Below are 24598 nucleotides of genomic sequence, written 5' to 3'. Positions count from 1 at the left end.
GGGGGTGTGGTGGCACTTTTGGTTACTGAAAAATTATGTTAAAATGTTCTGGTGAGACTACTCATTGGTGATAACTCATGTTATAGTGTTATTCTGGTGAAATTTCTGCTTACTGATAACCCCTGTTTGTAGTTCTCTAGTGGGACTTCTGGTTACTGAAAACTCATACTTGTAGTGTTCTGATGAGACAAAAGGTAAGGAGGTATACAGTGAAGGATCAGGATAACTGTGTGCTGAGCAGTTGAACTAAACTCAATTGGTCAGCTTTCCAAACATACCACAAATATTACAAAGTATCTAAGTCTATATAATACAAGTGAGAATAATTATAAGTTACAATAAAAATATAAGTAAAGTGTGTTAATGAGATTTTGATTTTCTGTGTTTGTATAGAAAGTGTTTTGTAACAAGCCACTCAACAATAACACACCGTTACGTCACATGTTGATATGTGAATGATAGTGTTATTAATTCATAACAATTTAGTGTAGAATATCCTGTTTGTTGTCAACATTATTTATACCTGTTATTCCATTATTTAAATTGTTAATATTGAATTTGACTTCATCCGCTTTTTCAAACCATAAACAGGAGACAGAGAAAAACCGATGGACAGACACCACTGTTCATGACATATATATATATATAAAACAAGTAGTACATAATGTTCTCTGTTCAATCACATTCAAATATTTTCTGCAGCTACTTTCAAAGCTGGCCTTCATTGGTTGTTGTGCAGATCTATTCTGTAATATCATGCAAGAGTAAAATATAGTTTGTCGTTAGTAAACCACTAAGAAAATTGTACAAAAAACGAGACATGAGTAATTAGTATGTTAAGAAATGAAAATTAGTTAACAAATACAATCATAGGGTTTGGGATGAGGAGTTAAAAAACAATAGGTAGATTGTTTACTGGAGAAACTCGTCAGAATTTACATGTTAACAAACATGAAAGACTGAATTGGTGTAAATTCTTCTTTGTGACGTCCCCTGAATGATTGTTACGAAACTAAAGAGTCTAAAATATTTCTGAATAAAACTGTTAGTATACATTTAGTATCATGTTTTACTCAAAGTTTAAAATTTGATACATGGGTTGTGCACCCAACATCTGAAAGGTACTCTCAAATCGGGGTAGGATTAAAAAAACTGTCAGTTAGAAAGATATATTAAAGAAACAAAAAGCACACAGCAATACGGTGATAAATAATTGTTTTTTTATAACTCATAAATTATGTTATAGTTCCAGATTAGTTTAATACCATATCATACGCATGGGATTTTTTTAACTCACAACATCCGAATTTATCTTTATTAATGCCTTGTCGGCCCGGCCCTGCCAAGTGTGTTAAGGCGTTCAACTCGTAATCTGAGGGTCACTGGTTCGAATGCCTGTCGCGCAGGACATGTTCGTTTTCTCAGCCGTGGAGGCATTATAATGTTACGGTCAATCCCACTATTCGTTGGTAAAAGAGTAGCCTAAGAATTGGCGGTGGATGGTGATGACTAGCTGCCTTCCTTCTAGTCATACACTGCTAAATTAGGGACGGCTTGCACAATAGCCCTCGAGTTGCTTTGTGCGAAATTCAAAACAAAATCATAGCTTGTCCATATTTCACGAGTGAAGATGGTAAAGTCTGCAATATTCAAAAACCGAACGCCATCTCGTAGTACAAGTTAATAAAATATTGGCTTGTTCATGAAAATAGTCAGAAAAGTTGAGTAACTCATGGTTTCGTTTATAAAGCAAAGTAATGAAGAAACAGAACACGGACTTTAAAATATAATTATTCTTTGTATGGATAACACTGATCTAGAATTAGTACTTAAAGAAACTATACACATCAAACAGCTTTAACAAACACCAAATATCATGTAGTCTTCATTAAAATAGATCTTTTAAAATCTGTACAGCATGTTTTACTGTCAGTAATTAACTTTATATGTATTTTAGTTTTGTTAAATTATCGTTATTTCAGAAATATATTTTATTTATTTAGTTAGAAATTATGCATTTTTTATTTTGCTTTGAATACTGAAGATGGAATCTGTAAAATACTGAAAACTATTATCTGTCTCCTTCTGTTATATCAAAGTATTTCTTCATCTTCAATATAGTTAAACAATATTTCTCCATTTTTGTGAACGAAACCAAACTTTGAAAAATTCGTTAGCTTATCAGAATTGTCTAAAGCGACTATTGGTTTGTTTATATGCTACACAAGGGCTATCTGCTATAGCCGTCAGTAATTTAGCAGTGAAAAAAAGAAGAAAGGTACCTAGAGATTACCAACCACTGTTTTACAAAGAAACTGTTGGAGTGATTGTAACAACATACCGCTCAGTCACGTGTCATAAAGGAAAGCATGTTTGGTGGAGTAAAAGTTGGATCAAGCACTTCGAACAAAACATCGACAGAACAGACAACTTACTGAAACAGTTCAATGTGTACTGTACTAACCTTACGATCGTTGATACCAGTGTTGATTAGACCAATTTACTAAACAAGTGGAACCAACGGAACGAAGACAAATTGTTCAACGTGAACATTTCCAAAATTTAATCCCATTTACATCATTGTAGCCACATTGTTAACCAATATAAACATAAATAATCAGTGTAAATTAGTCCTACCTAAAATTGTTATTTTAACTAAAATGACAACTCGATCAAAATATTGCTTATTGTTGTAAACTCTACCAATTCATCAATGCCTCTTAACTGTATGTCACCTAACGTAAGAAAATGTTCCAAACACAGCTGAGAGAACTTAGAAATGTAGTAAAAATTTCAGTAATGATGACACGACATCAGGTCAACCATCACAGAATATTAAGTTGTTTTTAGTAATGATGATACGACACCAAGTGAACCATCACAGTATATTAAGTTGTTCTTAGTAATGATGATACGACACCAGGTGAACCATTACAGTATATTAAGTTGTTGTTAGTAATGATGATACGACACCAAGTGAACCATCACAGTATATTAAGTTGTTGTTAGTAATGATGATACGACACCAAGTGAACCATCACAGTATATTAAGTTGTTGTTAGAAATGATGATACGACACGAGATGAACCAACGCAGTGTATTAAGTTGTTGTTAGTATTGATGATACGAAACAGGTGAAACATCACAGCATATTAAGTTGTTGTTAGTAATGATGATACGACACCAGGTGAACCATCATTGTATATTAAGTTGTTGTTAGTAATGATGATACGACACCAAGTGAACCACCACAGTATATTAAGTTGTTCTTAGTAATGATGATACGACACCAGGTGAACCATCATTGTATATTAAGTTGTTCTTAGTAATGATGATACGACACCAGGTGAACCATCACAGTATATTAAGTTGTTCTTAGTAATGATGATACGACACCAGGTGAACCATCACAGTATATTAAGTTGTTCTTAGTAATGATGATACGACACCAAATGAATGCTCATGAACCAATTCTAGAAAGAATTGTTAGTGGCAACGAGAAGTTTTTTTTTATTAGCATACTCAACGTAAGAGACAGTTGTTGAATCTTTGTTTCACACCTGTACCTTGTGTTCGGTGGGATCTGGGAAGTGCAGTTTATCACAAAATTTTGGATCCAAATCACAGCTGAAAGATATTGTCATCAGTTGGAGTGATAACACCAAGCACTGATAAGGAAAATAACTGCATTAATCAATATAGAAGACTAATGTTTTTTCACGACTTTAGCTTGTGTTTTGAATCCTACACACTTCATAAATGACCCAAGAAAAACTTCAGGCCTTAAAATGGGAAGTTGTGCCTCATCGATCCTATTCACTAGATACTGCTCCAACTGATTATTTTAAGATGAAGAAAGGTTTGTAAAAACGAGGAAAAAACTGACTTAAGATTGTTTTTTGAATCCAAATTCAAGGAATTTTGTTCACGTGGAATCCATAACTTACTTAAAATATGGAATAATGACATATAAAATGAAGTCAAATACAGTGGTATCTCGGTTCTTGAATGACTCCCTTCCTGAACTATTCGGTTTTCGAACATATTGTTTGAGAAAAAAATGTCTCGGTTGTCGAGCATAAACTCTGTTCCCGAACAAAGCTGTTGTGGCCTAAGCCCCTGAAATAACTGATGAGCTGAGCGACCCTTCGACCATTTTCGGGCCATGCCACGTTTGCCCAAAACATTTTACCTACACCTGTCGCTCAGTCCAAACCCCCACTAAAATCTGCTGTGAGCGTTTTTGTTTTTCTTTTTCTGCTTTTTTTTTAATATTCTGATTAAGAACGATAATCTAATGCTGCGGTTGCATCCTTAAAAGCCACATTAAACTACTAATCAAGGATGTCAACGACAAATAACAATATATCTCAACCTGATAAAAATGCATAGAAATGGAACCAAACGTCGTTCAAAGTATTATTCTCAAGGAAGGTAAACCATTTCCGTAAATTTCTACTTGCTACTATTATCTCGACGTAATTCGTGAAAAGAATGTGAATTTTCATGTCATTAATATTTTAAGTGATTCTGAATACTAATGTTTTCTTCTTATAATCCATAGATGTTTCGGTGAAGTCCATATTAGCTTGTTAAAGTAATATATCCAACAACCTTTTTCTGAATCATCACTTCAATGGTTATACGATCCAAAGCACACAAGACACAAGAAGTAAGATATATATATATATATGTAAGTGTTAAAATTACACCCACCAATTGTTACTTCAATTTTCTTAGCATTTAACACTAGAGAATGAGTCATTTTATCCTACATTTCTGGTGTAACAGATAAAAATAGGAAATATTAAATAAATTGAAATATATAGGTCTCATCTGTTGTGAATAATATACATAAGAAGCTTGGTAATTTGACGTTTAAAGGACACCACATGAGATCTCACAGTAAACTTTCCACTAAAGCACACTGTTTGCTCATCAGAGGTAATTTATCTTTACTTGTGTGTGTTTTCTTATAGCAAAGCCACATGGGGCTATCTGCTGAGCCCACCGAGGGGAATCGAACTCCTGATTTTAGCGTTGTTAACTTTACTTATTTTGACAAATATTCTAGATTACGATAAATTTTTCTCAAAGTCTTTTCTGAATGGTCAGTCAGTTATGAGAGGATAAGAAAAGTTGTAAGTTTTCAAATGTTCAAATACAGTTTCCCTTTACCCGTCATTTGTGAAATATAATCATTAAAACGAAATATAAACCATACTAAAATACACGCTAGTTCACCCCAAATCGTGTTATTCCAACTTTAAATGAAGTAAGTAAGCCTTATGTTTGTGTCACGATTTTCTTTGAAGATCCTTGTTACGAATATCTTCCTTGATGATCCTGGTATCAGAGACTATTAAGGTTCAGATATATTCACATCTAATTTAGAGCTGCTGACCAAAAGGAATGAAATCCGTCTTCACCTATCTACTCACCTATCAAATAAAAGGATTGATTCCACTCTAAAATTACCCCATAGCTGAAGATACAAATCGTGTTCAGCGACATATCGTATCTCAAAACTTCGATTTTATAATATGTACAAAATATACATTAAAAAAAAAAAATAGAATGAATTAATATAAATCGCTTGTGTAAGATATCGTAATGTAGGTTCTTCAGCTTGTTTATTGCTCTTTGAATATTTGTTTATACATACATAACACTTTCAGGAAAAAACTTTCGAAAAATCTTTTATTCGGAAATTTAACAGTAATTTCCAACTGAGACAGCAGTAAGTCTATAGATTTACAACACTAAAATAAGGTGCTCGATTCCTCTCGATGGACACAGGAGATAGCCCGATGTGGCTTTGCTATAAGAAAAACACACACGCGTGTGTCTTTTCAAAATAATTTTTATTTGAGCTACAAACACAAAAAAGACTTTACATCTATAAAGAATGAGGAATAACAGAATTACGAAACTGTGTTTTTATTTAAATTACATAAATTTTTCATTATTTTATTTCTTCTTTAAACGTTTATTCAATTAGTAATTTTAACATCAATATCAATTTTTAACGTAGAGCTATGAACTTCAAGGAAGCAATCATGGAGATTGTACTGTTCTCAAAAGACATCAGCAAAAACTATTAATTCTAATAATAATAGTACACGTAAATTTGAAACTGGTAACTATTAAGTTTAATTTAAATTAAAATTTAAAAAACTTCTTATGTTTTCCAAAATTTCAATCTCTTAAAAATACGGTGAACTGAATTTCTAATTTTAGTCGTTTTTGGCTTTGGTTGTTTTTCCCAAATGATGTGTTGTCTGTAAAGTAACAATTGGGTTGTGAGATTTTCAGTTGATCTATTGCGCCACTCAGAAGAACACGTGATAGTGTATCCTAGTTTTGACACAGACTGAAACAGAATGCAATTATATAATGCCTTTACAAACTTGTAATACTTTTTAAAATACATGGACACCTTCCATCCAAGATTTATAAATTGTTTGTCAGCCTTTGGTTTCACTTTTGGTAAAGTTTCCATCAAATTTTTCTTTGAGCCGTGAATCGTCATTAAATATCCACGATCAGTAAATTCCGTTTGAAAGACTAACGTTTCATCAATGCAGCTGATGAAATCATCCTCACGATCTTTTTGAAATTGATGAAGAGCGAGGTTTTGTGAAACAAGAACTTCTGCTAGTTCAGTTTCATAGTATTTAATTCCTTGCAGGAATGTGTTAATATTCCCATCGTCTCCAGGAACAATGAAATGTTTTGTCTTTATATAATGAATAAAGAAATAGAACATGGTCCCACCTCCTTGAAGCTGATATTTCTTATCTTTAGGCAGATTCCAAGGTCGTTGACGTACTGGAGTGGTAAGGGAACTGTCTACTTCACACTTGGAGAGCTTTTCAACTGGAATCCTGTGTCTGATTCCATTGATACTCAAACGTATTGTTTTTATTCCTTCAGGAAACACGGCAAAATATTCTTATTTCCCAGATTCCTATTATTTTATTTGCTAACGTTCACTGACTTGTCATGTAGTTACCATATTTCATAAACGTGTTCGTCTTTCCGTATCTAAGCATTACTTTTTAATTATTGTTACGTCATGCATTGTTTTATCAATAAACGACAACAGCCAATAATACTTAAACATTTACAAATATTATTGTCGAGTGAAATAATAACTATCATTGAATAAATTTTCCTTCCATGTTTCCTCATTTCTTGACCAATCAACACAAAACAAGACACTAAGGGAAGGCAAGCGCAAATAGTACTCACGTAGATTTGCACGAAATTAAGAAATTAAATAAACAAACTGTAGCCTATCATTTCAAACGGCCCGGCTAAAGCGTTCGACTCGTAATTCGAAAGTCGCGGGTTTGAATCCTCGTCACACCAAACATGCTCGTCCTATCAGCCGTGGGGCGTTATAATGTCCCAACCAATCCCACTATTCGTTGGTAAAAGAGTAGCCAAAGATTTGGCGGTGGGTGGTGATGACTAGCTGACTTCCTTCTGGTGTTACACTGTTAAATTAGGGACGGCTAGCGCAAATACCGTTAGTGTAGCTTTGCGCGAAATTCAGAAACAAAACAAAGTATCAAAAATAACAAATCATTTCACATATACTGGCGGCTATGCATAGGAACTTATTTGATTAGCTTTGCATGAAAACTTCTGAAACAAACCAAACTTTGAAAGTAACTTTGTCAGAAAAAACTGTGCAATTTTATGTGTATGTACGTGTACTTATCACAGTTTGAAAATGATAAAAAATTTATTTAATCTTTTATTAATTGTTTTTCAAATCAGTTAAGTTTTTAAATAGGTTTATTAAAAAAACACATTTATTAATTTTGTTTATACTTCTTTAAAATGTAATGTATGTAGAGTCGTCAGAAACGCTACTTGACTGTGATTGGCGAAACCAATTCAAAGGTGAAAGTTGTGAATATATGACGGCGTGCTTGAGTTAGGATATAATTTGTGAGTATCGTCATTGAAGTTTGTAGTTAGCGTTAATAATTTGATTCCTGTTAATTAAATTTTTTATGTATCACCACAATAATATATTATTAATCTGCGCTTACAAGACCATCTTCATCAAGCGGACATATTTGATAACTAAACTTTGAATAAAAAATAGATTATGACACTGAATGAAATTGGATGCCTAATTCGATTTCGAGCCAAATTTAGCTATCTGGAAACTGAAGTGACACACCAACTTGTTATGTATATGTGGGCCTCTTGTATCCAGACTTAGATTTAATCATGATTTTAAGTACATATTTTAAGGGATTTGTAATAAAGCGCGAAGGAAGTTGTAACAATGTGATAAAAACGAAGTAAGAATGTCGTCGGTATTTGGGTAATACAAGTTCATACCCTGGAAGGTCAGGATCTCTACAACCTCTTCCTCCTGCCTGTACTAATATTTTTGGCTGTGAACTAAATTTTTATTTGGTCCTTTTCAGGACAATGTCCATGTAGTTTGGCTCGTATACAGTTTTATTCTATTAGCAGAATGTCAAGTTTGCTGGTGGCATTTTTTTTATCAGATAAATAAGTAAACTAAGAATAATTTTTTTTGTTATTATTATTTTAACTTTATATATATATTTATATATATATTTTATTTATTATTTTTATTATTATTATTTATTTTTATATTTGAAATACAAATTAACTGGGGAGAGATGTTTAGAACTAGCTTCATTATGTATGAGGTACCGGTGTAGTTCGCACATTAATTCGTTTTCATCCAATTCTTATTAAAGTACATTATTGTAATATGTAGGAGTTTATCTGGTATGGTTGGTATGTTCGAGTATTTGTGAATGAATTGAGATGGTTTTGTTCTTGGAACTCTGTATGCTGTTGTGAGGAGTGTGTTTTGGATTGTTTGTAGTTTAATTTTAATTATTTTATTGCTTACAGTTATCCATGTTGGAGCTGCATAGTCTATTACGGGTCTGATATATGTTTTATAGATTTTAGTATGTTATCTGTAGATGCTCCACTGTTTTACCAGTTAGACTCCTAGTATAATTAGTTCTTCGCCAAATTTTGTTTTTAATTTCGTTGACATGATTGATCCAAGTTAGTTTTGAATCATAGGTCAGACCTAAAAATTTTGCTGTTGGGGCAGTCTGGAGTAAAGTGCCGTTCATATATAGTTCTGGCTGTTGTTTTTGTGTTTGGTCGATTTCGTAAAGACTACGAGTTGTGTTTTTGCTGTGTTTATTTTGATTCTATATTTTTGACAGTATTCACTTATTCTATTTAGTTGTGGTTGTATGTTCGTGGCTGCTATCGTGGGTGTTGCGGCACTTTTCCAGACTGCCACATCATCTGTGAACTGTGAAGAGAATCCATGATTTGGATCCCTCATTGGCGTATTGTTTACATACATGATGAAGAGTATAGGGCTAACCACCCTCCCTGAGGGACACCAGTTTGTGGAGTAAAGTATTTGGAACAAGTTCCTTCAACATTTACTCTACATTTTCTGTTTTCCAAAAAGTTAGATAACCAGCGAATAATTCCTCGCGGTAGTTCCATTTCATTCATTCGGAACCTTTGACCATCGTGCCAAACTGTGTCGAATGCTTTCTCGATATCGAGGAAGCAAGCGACTGTACATTCTTTTTGTTGAAGCTATCTATTATGGTTTCTGTTAATCTGATTAGGTGGTCTGTCATTTGTCTTAATTTTCTGAATCCATTTTGTTCTTTTGGTAATTTTGATGTTATCTCCAAGAATGTGGAGAGTCTATTACTGATTATTCTTTCAAGAATTTTGCCTACACAGCTGGTCAGGCTGGTTGGTCGGTAGCTATTAGGTTTATTTGCTGGCTTTCCTTCCTTATGGAACATTAATATATTTGCAAGCTTCCAAGAAACTGGGATGTATCCTGAGGATAGAGAAATGGTTAAAAAGTGAATTTAGGTGGTCAAACAATTTCGGAGTGCCCTTTTGTAGGAGGATAGCTTGTATTTCATCTTCACCTGGTGCTTTGTTTTTTGTGTTTTTTATTGCTTCTAGTAGTTCCTGAAGGGATATTTCATGTGTTAGTAATGTGCTTGCATAATCTGTATTGGAGCTTGTATTTGTATCAGTTATGTTTGCTGGAAAAATTGGTTTAAATTGATGTTTATTGTTTACTATGTAATTTATGACTTTATTGTAAAAATACGTATTCGTGTCTGGATCAGTGTGAGTTTTAAATGTATTTTGAGTTGATCTCTGAAAGCTTCGGCTATTTCTTTGTTTGTGTGTGCTATAGTGTTATTATGTTCGAGTGGGGGAAAAACGAAGTAATAACTTAGAGTTTGTTTGTTTTGAATTTCACGCTAAGCTACTCGAGGTCTATACGCTCATCGCCCCTACTCTAGCAGTGTGAGACAAGAGAGAAGGCAACTCGTCATCACCACTCTCCGCCAACTCTTGGGCCTCTCTTTACCAACAAATAATGAGATTGATCGTAATCTTATAACTCCCCCACGGCTGAAAGGGCAAGCATGTTTGGTGCGACAGGGATTCGAAACCGCGACCCTCAGATTTCGAGTCAAACGCCTCAACCACCTGGCCATGCCAGGCCACGAAGTTAGAGTAAGACTTAAGAGAATTTAAATTAGTTTGGCTCAGAATATCAGTGGGAATGATACTATATTAACAATAATTTGAGTAAATGAATAACATATATTGCATACAATATTTACAGGGCCATTTTTCTAATGTTTTATTATTTTAATTTTGTTAGTTGCTTGAGGTCCAACAAATCGCTTAATATTTCATACTAAATATTTTTACTGACAGTATAATAATGTTTGATACTTAGAAGTTTTACAATGTTAATAAAGTGTTTATTTTCTTACTTATTTATAATATTGTTTGTGAGGTTTATGCAATTTTTCAAGGCATTCTCTGTTGATGTTCATCATTTTAATGTTTTTGTGTCATTCTGCATGAAACTTAATTATTGTATTAGTTGGAAGAGTTCCAGAAGTGAATAAAAATTTAATTAAGTAGGAAGAAGAGTATGGTATAAAGTATACATCATTTGATTAGAATACCCATTATAATTTGTTTTAAGTTTATCAGTGTCTTATTTTGGGACATTTGATATTTATATGTATTAAAAGCTAGTTTGTATACTTCCAAGGGAACTGTATAGGCCTAAATGGAGAAACCTTGACAATTATACAAATTATACCTTTTTCTTACATTAATGATGCATTTGTAAAGGCAGAAATGGAATATCAGTAATCATAGAGATAACATGTGCATTATTTTGTTATAATTGAAAAGCAAATTAAGTTTAAAAAATGCTGCATTGACTGAAAATATCCCAGGGTACAAGCTACAGTGTGGGATCATAATATGTACCCTAGGGTTTTGAGGTGACTGAAGAAATAGTACCCACACTGCAACCTCCAATCACCAGTCTCATATAAGAAATAGAAGTTAGGACAGTGAGACGTAGGTGCTCAAACCCACATCTTCCTACATGTGAAAACAATGTGGGACATGTTTTTACACATAAAAACTACACACATGATTTATAAAATACAATGCAACAACTGCCATGACTTCTATATTGGGGAAACAAACAGAAAAATGGAAACTATATTCAAAGAACACAAAAAACTATCTTCGCACGTTTTTCAAATACGACAAATGTCATAAACATGTTATCATAGGAGACTTCCAGATGCTAAGTTGGAAAAAAAATACAAAATCAAAGAAGCCCTACAATATACAATAGATATAGAATTAGAAATTAGGAGAGAGAGGTGTGGGTGCTCAAGTTTACAACTTTCTACATGTTTTTGGGTTATAACAAACAAGTATAATTAGTCAGAGGTTTAGGTTTGCCGTTTTAATGGAGTCCTTCCTTCTGATTTTACACATTTCACTATTTCACTTCAATAAAACGTATTTGTTTTCACTAATACATATTAACAATTGTGATAAAAATACTGACAGAAACAGGTTGTACATTCATGTTGCGTAACAAAAGTTATTAGTGTAAAATGTTTTATAAATTCAAAAAAAATGAAAATCAAACAATTTCAAGTATTTGGAAAGACTTGAGACCCACTAGAGTGATAGCTATGATGCTAAAATGATGCTTTTGAGAAAGTTTTTAAAAGGTTTAATGAATGAACATTTATTTGGAAAATGTTTTTCACTGATAAGATCAACAGTAGAGTTGTTTTATGGAGGATTAGACACTTGTTCTGCAAATATTAAGGCTAATTTGTGACACCTTTACTATTTTTCTTATAAGAGCAAAGAAAATTAGCTTATTAAAATATGTTCTATGATTTCAAAAATGTAAGAATGGGTTTTATGGTGAATCATACCATCTCAGTACATGCATCATAAGTATGGTCTTTCACTGTTTTATTTTATGTTTAAGAATTAAGATGATTTCTTAAACTTTCAGTAGCTATGGATAAACCTACGCTACATCATACGTATGAACAAATTGCATTATTAAGGTACTTGTCTCAGTTTGTGATGACAGTATTGTTTGTTTATTTAATATAACCTTCCTGTGTATACAAATAATTTGTGGTCTACACAGAAATGACTTGAAGTTTCCCTCTTCATATTATTGTAACATGTATTGTAGTACCACTTGCATGCTAAACAACTGAGAGAACTGTTTAGAACTGGAAAATTTAATTGGTTACCTTCAGGCAGTATTTACATTGATTAGTTTTGTGCAGTTTAATCAAGACTATGACTTAATCAGTTGTCACAATTATAATAAACTAATTGCAAATAGAGATAACGATTTTCTCTATTTTTGGTAATTTTATTTATCCAAGTAATAAAAAGTTACTTTGTTTGCTTCTGAGCACAAAACTGCATACCTGACAAATTAAATCATGAACATCAGCAGAGCTGCTAACCATTATGATTTGAACGTAATCATTACGATTTTGGTGTATACATTACAACTATATGCTCATACAGACAAATATTACAACTTATTGGAACTCCCAAATTATTATATATTATTTTGGCCAATACAATAAAGTGATAAATTGTTCCCCAGGACTTGAAAGGGGTGAAAAGAAAATTTCTAGTAAAATACAAATAAATTTTGATAAGAAGTAAAAGACATTGTCCAAATGGCTACTTGCAATAATCATGTTTTCGCTTGAAATAATAAAGAAATATTTGTATCTCTGACGTCTACCAATAGTTTAAGTGCAGTGCTTCTCCTACTGGGTACGTGGGGGAATCCATAGTGATGTCATCAGTGCTTGTCAGCCAATCAGAGCTCGTGTCGATGGGTATTTATCATTTTCTAAGTGGCAAAGAAACACCAATGCGATGGTTCACATGTTGGAAAAAAGAGGCCTCGTTCACCAGATTGTCTTGTTTCTGGCAAATCTAAAAGGACTGAAACTGTGGAAGGGTTCTGTCTACAATCATTATACTCAGTCATTTGAAATAGTTGGCATCTCTGTATCAGATAGTATAAAACTTTTAATTATAAATATGATTTAATGTCTAGTTTATTAACATTCATGGATAATAAAGTTCATTGATCTTTTTAATGCCATTTAAGTTTTTTTAATATATACATTAAACATTTTTAATGTGGCCCCCTTATGAAAATCACAGTATATGTAATTTGATTTGAAATTAGAAACTGGCTGTAAAATTAAACAACCTGAAACCAGGACTGGAAAGGCAAACTTCAGGTGAGTAATGCTGCTGTTTGAACTACCCATTAGTTATCCTGGCTATAATTTTGCTACACTTCTTTTAAAACTCTGGTTACTTTCCTTTTTGAAGATGGCCACAACGTCAAATAATTCGGAACAGGACTAGAAAGGCCAACTTCAGGTGGTTTTTGTACTTACCTCTTTGTCCTCCTGGTGAGTAATGATAATTACAGTTGTGCTACAGAAACTCCTTTACAACTTGAATCACTGTAGTATTTCTCTTAATGTTGTAGATTTGGTGTAAACTTTGGTTTTATGCTATTTATGTATTGTTTTTTTAAACATTATTTTGTTTCACCTTGATTTCCTTTTATGAATTTTACTAAATTTTCTTTTAACTTTTTACTGGATGTTTGACATAGATAGCCTAACTGCTTTGTGCTATAAAACTCTAAATCAACCAACCAACCAATCTCTCAGAAACACTGACGAAACTCCCTTGCTACTTGTGATAGATTGTCCGCATCAACAAACATATTACCACTGTGAATATTTTCTTGTGTAATATTTTCTTTGTTACGGTACCTTCAAAAGCATACAAATGTCTAGATTTTCTCTTAGAAGCACCTTGCATCATGGAATCGTGTTTAGATGTTAGCTTCAAAACTGGTACTTACACTATGAGTATCAACAGCATTTTGCTACTAAGTGATTCTCTTGTGCTGCTACTAAGCTTATTAGTCTTGTCTTTTTTAAGTTGCTTGTTTCTTGTGTATCTGTTGCCATGAAACTTCCTGGTTTCTGATTTGTGAGGACCATGCTTCATGTCCAAATTAAAATATTCAGGAATTACAAGGGTAATAAACATTTTTGTTAGACTACATAAATAAGTAAAAGTATTTTCTTTGTTTAACAGATAGAGTTTAACATTTTTGATTGACTCATCAATAAAAGGTTATTGATACAGTCCATTGAAAGGAAGTAGTAATAAGAAAATCTGCATTTTGATAATGAGGAGGAATTACAGACAAACTGGGTAAAATTGTTAACAAAAGTGGATAAAAACAATTGTGGATCACACTGCCATGAAAATGGAATGTAAATAGGGCATTTAAATAGAAAATCTTTTAGCTTTCATACTTTTTAAGGGTTTACTGTGGTTCTCAGAGTTTTGATAAGACATTGAAAATATAGGGGCTAAGGATTCAAAATATGCAAAACATTAATTGTGATATTTTTTGATATTGAAAGGGAACATGCTTCCACAAAATAAAGAACAGGGAATTCTGGGTGTGACTGATCTGATCATTTACTGATTCAGCTCCTAAGGTGCCTTTCAAGATGATAATTTCAGTTAGAGTTACTCTGGTAGAAATTATTTTTACAATACTTTCTTTCTGAACTGTAGTTGACTGGTGGAAAGTACCAAAATATTTAGAGTTGTATCACTTCACTTACATTTCTTAGTTAACCACAAAAGCAAATATTTGGCTGCTAAAAAGGTACTTTTTCTAAAACTCCTTTAAAATCTTCAAAACCTTTTATGACAGTAGCTTCATTTTAACTTTATTTATTTGTTATAAGTATACAAATCTGAATTTGTTTCTGTTGATATACATGTGTAAGTAATCACTCAATTATAAAATTTAAACACATTTTAAGGGTGTTTAGTGTGGATATAATTACTGGAACCTTCTTTGTCATAAAAACTTTTGTTCTTGAGAATGATTGCATGAGAGATTGAAATGTTGTACTTGTTTTTAAAATATTCCTTCTTACTATAAAAGGTGTAACTTCCAATAATTTTACAGCAGTGTTGGTATTATGAGTACTTATCACATTTTCAAACAGTTATCCATTTTATGCACTTGTTAAGAGCAGAATGACTTTATAACACCCCTCTGTCAAAAGTTTGAATTAGTTATCTACGTTTTGCACTTGTTAACAGATTTCTTAGAATTCTTACACCACTACCAGCAGCACAGTGTGTGGACTTTTAATGCTAGAAACTTGGTTCTGTGTTCTGATACACATGGTGGGTAAAGCAGAGGTAGCTGATTGTGTATATTTGTGCTTAATTACAGACACATAAATACTTAGAACTCAACAAAACATTTAGTTTCTGAACAGAATTTAAAAAAATTATACAACAGACATTATTGAAACACAAATTAACTTTTATTTTCTTATTCATATTTGAATGTAGTGGACAGACATCTATATTCACAAATAATATTATCCTACTAGTAAAATGTGTAAAAATTTGAAATATTCAGAGTTGACTTTTCAAGTCATAGTGTTAAACTGATGACATTTGAATTCATGTTTGGAAAATTCCTTGTAAACAAATTTGTCAATATTTGTGTACAGTAAGAGATATGATATCAGCTTGGTGAATAAGTATGACTTGTATAGAGATTTCTAAAGCTAACTGTCATAGAAAATTGGCTCAGCTCAATGCAAACCTAACTGACAGCTGTCTGTTGTTTTCAAGTAATGTTATTATAAGGTTGATATTTATTAAACAACAAAATAAAATCAAACTTCTTTAAAGCCTCTGTTTGTATGTAATTTTCCTTTAAGTATTGTATAATAAAAAATTAATACCAAACTTAAAATACTGAGTAACGATGTGTGCTTGTGAACAAATTTTGTGCTGTGTTTTTTTGTGTAAGTATTAAAATTGATTTGTGGGTTAAAGATAAAAAAGTAGTGATATTTTAGTGTCTTTATTTTTCTTTCAGGTAAATAAAAAGTATTACATTTGTTCAGAAAGTGAGATATAAAAATAACACTTTCTATTTAATATATATTAATTAGAGCATAACCTACTATTTTGTAACTTTGATCTTCATCTACATATTCAGAGTAAATCAATGGATCATTGTAATATAATTTTGGGCAACAAAATCTTTGAAAATGCAGAATAACTTTTATAAACAAGTACTTGTGTTGAGCTGTACCTCATGTTTAAATGTTGTGTTTTTTATCACCCAGATAAATCATGATTCTAGCCTATCTAAAGTTTACATTGGATAATACACTCCTTTCTTACATGTGGTAAAGCAGAATTTTGTATTATATCAGTGGTGTTGTGCCATGACTATCTGCACAAACAGAAACAACCTTCAACAAGCTGTGTGTGTGAATTGAACCATCTGCCAAGATTCTGTGATTTTGAATGTGTGAGGACACTCTTGTAAGTGGAAAGTAAGTTAATTTCTATAGTATTTAGTATCTGCTTATTTTCATGTAACTTTAAAAAGTTTAAACATTTCTAGTAATTTGTCATTCAGTTTGTTGAAAAATGTTTGGTACCATTCAGCAGTTTAATTTTACCTGCATTTATTTATTAGCATGTTAAGGTAATTAAAAAGCAACACTAACCAAAATGAATAGTGATATATATATATGTATATAAATGGACAAAAATTTCAATGTTAGTGACTAACTCTGACTTATTTATTGAGTCTTGGAATTTAAATTGTATTTATTAATAATTAAGTAAAGCAGGTGACTGTAATTTGCTTCAGTTTAAATTATCTAAGTTTTGAATAAGGCTTAACAGAAACTAAGAATGTGTTTCTACATATATTTTTGTTTCTGTTGATATGCATGTGTAAGTAACCACTCAATTATAAAAATTAAGCACATCTCAAGGGTGTTGAATGTTGATAAAGAACCTTCTTTACCATTACACCTCGGTGTGGATTCCCGTACGTGGTGAGGGGACCTTGCAGGGAAGGTTCTGTTCTTTCAGTTTACCTCCTCTGGGATCTAAACATCCACCCACATGTTTGCTGTGCGTGAAAAATCGTGAACGGGAGGAGAGGATCCTGGTAGTTGATGGGTTCAACCCTAACACACCACATTGGCATTGAATTCCTGTAGTCAGGTGGCCTTGGATCAGTCAACTGGTCCACTCAGGCTAGGGTCAACCAAGTATCAGTGTTTCATGTTCTCAACAGGTGTTGTGGACATTATGTCTTATGCTGGGGTTTGGGTATAATGCTCATGAAACCGTGGCATTGTTGCAGTGTCCTTGTTTGATATTGTATTGTATCCCCATGGTGGTGGGGTCAGTGGGCACCAAAATTTCCCTCTCTTTATTGTGGATACTCCAATTAAAAATCTGAATAAAATAGTAAAAAACAGTCGAAATGTAATTTAACTCGTCTTGAAGAATCTGAGCAGCAATCTTCACCATTCTTACCACCTGTTGTACCTCATTTTCTTATATTGTACTCACTTTCAAACAAACCTTTAGGGCAAATGTCCCCTTTTTATTCAGAAGGGACTGGAGGGACTTGTTGGCTATCCAAAGTAAGTAAAGAAGCTTCTATCTGGTGATGTATTGGTGCAAACATCGACATCTCAACACAGTAAACTCCTCTTGCATTCAAAGGCAATTGGGCACATACCTATTGAGGTTACACCTCATGCAACTTCGAATTCATCATGAGGAGTTACTGTTGAGAGATGTTTGAAGAACATCCCCTAATCAGAAATTCTTACTGGTTTCTCCACCCAAGGCGTTTCTGCAGTGAAGTGTATATCCACTTGCAAAGACGGAATTATTGTGCCGACCAGTGTCTTCATTTTCGCATTTATGTCGCCACGTCCGCTTGCCATCGTCAAAGCAGATTATCTTGTCAGTCATTATCGAACGGTAAACAAACTATGATGTGAGAAGTGAAAGTAACAAGCACAACGGTTGTTGGACAGGAACCTGAGACATTCACCAATTTTTTATATTAATATAAAAAAGGATAAAAATAAAGAAAATGAGATTTCAAAACGATAAAAAGACATATTCCACTTTCAATATTTTATAAGCAATATTTCAAAACCTTAAATAAACTATGCAATGAAGATTCATTTATTTGTTGTGCTCGATTATTCGTAAGTTACCTGAACGACTTCTTTTTATTCTTTCTAATACTTTTGTCTTACGGTCCTTATTTGTTTGCTTCGGTTTTACGTGGGAAGAGTATTCGTTTCGTCTATACACTCTCGCCATACACGTACCGACTGAGTACATTTATTGATAAAGGCATGTAGTCGATACTTGTGAGTGGGAAAGAAAAACACAGAAATAATCTTTAGTTTTAATTTGTTTTCAATTGAAAGAAAATATTATTCTATCCTTCTTCAAGCCATTTGTTAAACATCACAACAAAGTTATACAAATTCCCGCAGTAAATATTCTTGCACGACAAGCTTCAATTGTGCGAACACATCATGTGCGTGCTTTCCACAATATCGAGATACTACGTAGGGTACAGAAGTTTAATAAGTTTTATAATAATAATTCTTCAACCATACTAATTCTTATAGAGTGAAGTGAATTTTGAACAATGAAGAAGCTCAAAGCTTATTCAATAAATATTAAATTGTGAAGATGAAACCAAAGAGAAGTTATTGTTTCTAATTATTGAAGTTCTTCAAGAATTTAATACACGAGACGTGTAAACTTTGGTTTGAACTGAGAAATGATTTTCATGTTACGACAACATAAATATTAAAAGAGAGCCCATAGTGAAACCGAACTAGAGCTGTTTTAAAGGCCACTTTTAGCCGATAAAATTATCAAAAATGCTCGATGTGAAATTGTTTTCCCTGTGTTTATTAAAGGGCTATCTTCGTTTATCATCCATTATTTTGAAGTAACAAGTGAATACGTGTTGTCACTTTTGCCATATCTGTGGCTACATTGATGGAAAAGTGACACTTGAAACGCTTCGATGGCTTAAAGGATGAGTATGTTCGTTCAAGAGATTTAAAATCTGATATTTAGAAATATTAGCAATCAAATCACGACGATCAAATCATATAATTCCTTAGAACTTTTTCGCATTACTATTTTTGTGCTCATTATTATATCTCTTGTAGAGAAAGTCTCATTTAATGATTACTTTTTCTTCACCTTCTCCATCCATGTCGTTTTTGTAAAATCCATTGACTTTACAAAGCAATGTTCTGGAAAGGACTTTTTCGTCGCTATGTTTGTTAAAATACAATATTTGAATGTCTAAGAATAACGTTAACCCTAACCTAACCTTTAAAGCGTATTTGTGTAAAGTTAAAATATGTATGAGGTTATGAACATTATTATTTCATCTAAAGATGATAATAAATTGTGAAGCAAGAGTTATTTATCGAATAATATGTTTTGTTATTCTAATTGCGAGCATTATATCGCCTTACGTCGTACCCTGACTGATAGACTTCGATATTAATTAACAGAACTGAACGTATGAAAGCCTTAGGAATTAACTGTGTACCTCATACCAAACCCACACTGGGCTATTTGAAGTGCGCACCGTTGAGAATCAAACCCTACCTTTTAGCATTGTAAGTCCGTAAATCTGACTCTGTCTCTCAAAGAGATAGTGGGTGAAAAACGTTTATTTTGTGTTTCAACTACATTTATAGTGTACTGTATGTTATATACATGTTGAAAACTATTTTTAAAGTATCAGTAAACCCAGCATGGCGATATGGGTTAATGCGTTCGATTCGTAATCTGTGGGTCGCGGATTCGAATCCCCGTCGCACTAAACATGCTCGCCTTTTCAGCCATGGGGCGTTATTATGTGACGGTCAATCCCATTATTTGTTAATTAAATAGTAGCCCAATAGTTGGCAGTGGATGATGAGAGCTGCCTTTCCTCTAGTATTACACTACAAAATTAGTGATGTTTAGCGCAGATTGCCCTCGAGTAGCTTTGCGCGAAATTAGAAAGTAAATGTCAGAATGGTATGGACCTGAACAAAAAGAGTTTTGTCTTGGGAGAACTTTTCATCAACAATAAAACAGGATTACGAAAGTTTAATAGCTTTTTTAGAAGATCAAACTCTAATTGAACCAGGCAAAATTTTGTATGAGAAATTGGCCTAGAATTTTTCCCGTTTAAAGCTTCTATTAAAGCAACTCATTTTCTATATGATGAACTAACGATATTATAGTTAAAAGACAAAGAACAGAATCTGTTAACTGCAGTATTTGTGATTACGGTGTGAAGAAATTACTAATTTTCTTGTTTGTTAGTTTGTTTAACAAATGAATTTGTCCCCACTAGTACAGCGGTAAGTCTACGGATTTACAACGCTAAAATCAACGATTCGATTCCACTTGGTTGGCTCAGAAGATGACCCGATGTGGCTTTTCTATAAGAAAACACACACACAAACAAACAGATTTAAACTCTAAACTAATGTGTTTTGTTTTTTAAGAAAACTCTTGGATTTTAAGGTAATTTCATCAAACTCTGTTCTTTTGTTAAAACGATAACTTAAAAAACTTTGCTGCCATAATTGGTAGAGTTCGAACCCAAATAAGAATGTCCTAATGTCCTTTATCAATAGGACATGATTTATACTTGTCTTGTTGAAGACGTTTTTTTTTTTTTTGTTTGTAGTTATGAACAAAGTTATACAAAAGGGTGGCACGGCATGGCCATGCGATTAGGACGTTCGATTTAGGGTCGTGGGTTCAAATCCCTGTTACGTCAAACATGTTAGCCCTTTTAGTTGTAAGTCGTTATAATGTGACGGGGAATTCCACTATTCGTTGGTTAAATAGTAAATCAAGAGCTTGTGGTGGGTTGTGATGCCTAGCTGCCTTCCCTCTAGCTTTACACTGCTAAATTAGGGAATGATAGCGCAGATAGCCCTTGTGTAGCTTTGCGCAAAATTAAAAAAACAAAAAAGACTCTTTGTATTATCCCCGTCTCGGATATCTCAAGCCATTTTAAGCGTTGTAAGTCTTCAGACATACCGTTATGCCACTGAGGACATCGTTTGAAATATTATTCCCCAGTAAATAAACTAAAGAAAGGGTAACATGTTGTTTGATAAATAATAAAGACATCGCTATATTTTGGGTTTAGTATAAAGAATGCTAGCTTTCTGTAGTTTTCAAAATGTTTTATTCGTTTTGAAAATGGCTCTTGACAAGGGCCCTTTCAAGTGCAGCGGTAAGCCTACGGATTTACAACGCTATAATCAGGGGTTCCATTATCCTCGGTGGGCTTAGTAGATAGCCCGATGTGGCTATGCTATAAGGAAACACACACCACACACTTTTAAGTTTAAAAAAAAATAATAATAATCATATATATCAGAATATAAAATTACTTCTTACTTATAATAAAAATATTGCTCCAATCTTAATAGAATGTTTCTTCACTTTGTGAATAAGTTATACATTTAAAAATGAAACTATAAAAGATGTCAGTAATGGGGCCGCTATAAAATTACTATATACTTATTTCCATGTGATTAGATATTTCGATAGCAAACCAGACTCGTGATGCATGCAAAATATGGAACTGTTATTTACGTTTATTCTTTGATTGTATCTTTAAAAAGGCGTAGCTGTTTTGCACGCAACTGCCCAGCTATCATGATCCAGTCCTATGTATATTATATTTATTTTGAAAGGAAGGTATATAGACATAGTTTTAAGAATTACAGGCTTTCCTTTCCTTATTTTACATGTTGTTGATTGGTTCGCAGGTTTTAGCTGATAATCATTAAGTCTGGTATCACAAGACTCTGAGTGAATCTGGTTCTCCCACGGCGTACATGAGTTTAACAGATTTATCAATCACTAGTGTCCCGATAAGATATTTATGTTATCAGATAGATTACAGTATAATATCTTTATTTTTTAAAACTCGTGCTACTTGTTTATTTTTATTCTTCCTATTAATTTGCTTGGCGTTTGTTTCGTTACTAAACAAGCATCGTTGTTCTTATGCAAGTATTTATTTGTTCGTTTTTTTTTTTTCGCGCGAAGCTATAAGGGGCTATCTGCGCTATCTGCCCCTAATTTAGAAGTGTAAGGCTAGAGGAAAGGCAGCTAGTCATCACTACCCACCACCAACTCTTGGGCTACTCTTTTATCAGAGAATAATGGGGTTGAGCGTCACCTCATAACGCCCTCGCGGCTGAAAGAGCGAGCAAATCTGGTGTGACGGGAATTCGAACCCGCGACCTTCTGATTACGAGTCGAGTGCCTTAACTACCTGACCATATGGAATTAACTCGTGTATTCAAGGTATATTTCATGTTATTTGTAAGTTAGGTTGATTTACAAAAGCTAAAGTATCTAAATAAATTGTATAAATATTGAATAATATAACACATAAAGTATTGCAATTGGTTTATTATTTAGTTTTCTCTACAAAGTTTGTGATTCATTCAGTCTATCTCAAGCCAGCAACTGATAGCGGTGTTTAGAAACAAAATAAGAAGGATCCAAGTCTGTATTGATGACAACGATGGTCACTTTCAACGTTGTTTATAATTGTCATTCATATTTACCTCCTGTATTCTATATTGAAACATGTCTGTTAATAAATACATAAGTGCACAGTGATTTTCCGAACACCCTATATAAACCCTGAAAAACAAACAAATACGGGTACAGAGTTGCTTCTCAAACTCTTCCATTTATTTTTAAAGTTTACCAGATTTTTTACTACACTTGAATAAGGAATATGTATGTATGAATGCAATCAATAAATATGTATTTGTTCTCTTGAATAAGCTATGGCAAATAAATACATAAAGTGGGAGGGTATTTGAAACCAGTGTAAACCAATTATTAACAAAACTATGTTATAATGGTTACATTTATAAAAAAATTAAAGAGAAAATCAACATAAAGAGAAGTTATGTTCTTTTCAATACGCGTAAAAGCAGCTGAGAAGAAAATACGTTTAAAAGTAAAAGTGAATTTTAACGAGAAGAATTAACACTGGTTATACGTATCATTATAAAAATAAAATAACATAAAACCTTTCTGTGAATTGTGTGTTCGATACTTCTTACGTTTAGAAAGGATAGATTGGTGGTCGCAATTAAAACGGTAACCAGATTGTAATTATATCAATGGGTTAAAAGAATCCTCTCAAATACTTTGTTTAAATTCTTAGGTAGAACATTGAACACGGAATTAAAGATTCTAAGCTTTCATAAAAATTAACAGTATTAGAAGTCAAGTACATATTAAAATAGGGAACACGATAAAGTTAATGTGCATTAGGTGTTGAAATAAATGCACGAAAATGACAGAAATATTGAACTATTTTTCTTTCCATAAAGAATTTAATTTCATGCACTCTTCAGCATATACTCAAATGAAAATAATCAGGAATTACAAGTTTTTAAAGAAAAAACAAAATCTGTTATTTTAGTCAGAACAATGTAGTTTGTCTTCGAATAACTGATTTCAGTATTAAACCGTTAAAACTTGAATAAATCGAATTTAAATCTGTGGCTTGAAAAACAAAAACACATTAAAACAGTAATAATAGAGATAGCCATAAAAGAGTGACAAAAGAACTGATTATAAATAAACATATAAGACAGATTATAATAGTTTTAAAAAATAAACGTTTTAATGCCCTAAGATACTCTAACATATAAAATCTTAACTTTAGTAGTACATCGTACAACACCGCGGTTTACAGGGACAGTGAGCATTTGAACCCGTAACAAAGTATTCAAATAAGTTACCAGCTATGTATAAATAACAGTGAAACATCATCCAGCCATACTATATACAGCATCACGTACGTTGAGTGTCTACATCGCTTCCGCAATGTGTAACCTTTATACAAAAATTAGAAACTTTATCCCCATTAATTACATTTGTTTCAACTGCAAAAACATGAGTTTTCGGCATAATTTGTTGACGTGAATTTTTTTTTATTTTTGCTCTCATGTGTGTGTGTGTAAAAATTTTCAACTGTGGTTCCTAAATAATCAGTATTTTTAAATTCTTCTTTGAAATGACAAGAGATTTTGTAAGGAATCAGTGTTGTTAATGTTTTCTATAGAACAACAAAGGTTTCCTAAAGAATCAGTATTGTTAACTTTTTCTGTGGAATTACAAAAAGATTTTACAAGGAATTAATATT

General features: G+C 32.8%; 1 protein-coding gene and 2 long non-coding RNA genes across 8 annotated transcripts in view; 2 read left to right on the top strand and 1 right to left on the bottom strand.

Annotated features, from left to right (window-relative positions):
• LOC143231689 (anoctamin-9-like) overlaps window positions 1-24598 on the top strand; it is a 368893-nt gene that overhangs the window by 35455 nt on the left and 308840 nt on the right. The gene's annotated exons all lie outside the window — the stretch shown is intronic.
• The window catches only part of LOC143231704 (uncharacterized), a 390747-nt gene that overhangs the window by 83910 nt on the left and 282239 nt on the right, over window positions 1-24598 (bottom strand). The gene's annotated exons all lie outside the window — the stretch shown is intronic.
• On the top strand, window positions 14335-23216 carry LOC143231644 (uncharacterized). 2 transcript variants are annotated; one of them, XR_013017098.1, is made up of 3 exons: window positions 14335-14524; window positions 16755-16877; window positions 22849-23216. It is a non-coding gene; the product is annotated as an uncharacterized LOC143231644 (long non-coding RNA). The 2 variants fall into 2 exon arrangements; XR_013017095.1 differs by lacking the exon at window positions 14335-14524 and having other exon boundaries at window positions 16695-16877.

This window comes from Tachypleus tridentatus, chromosome 1 (genome assembly GCF_004210375.1).
Source record: "Tachypleus tridentatus isolate NWPU-2018 chromosome 1, ASM421037v1, whole genome shotgun sequence".
Taxonomy (NCBI): domain Eukaryota; kingdom Metazoa; phylum Arthropoda; class Merostomata; order Xiphosura; family Limulidae; genus Tachypleus; species Tachypleus tridentatus.
This window is presented reverse-complemented; position numbering and strand designations above follow the sequence as displayed.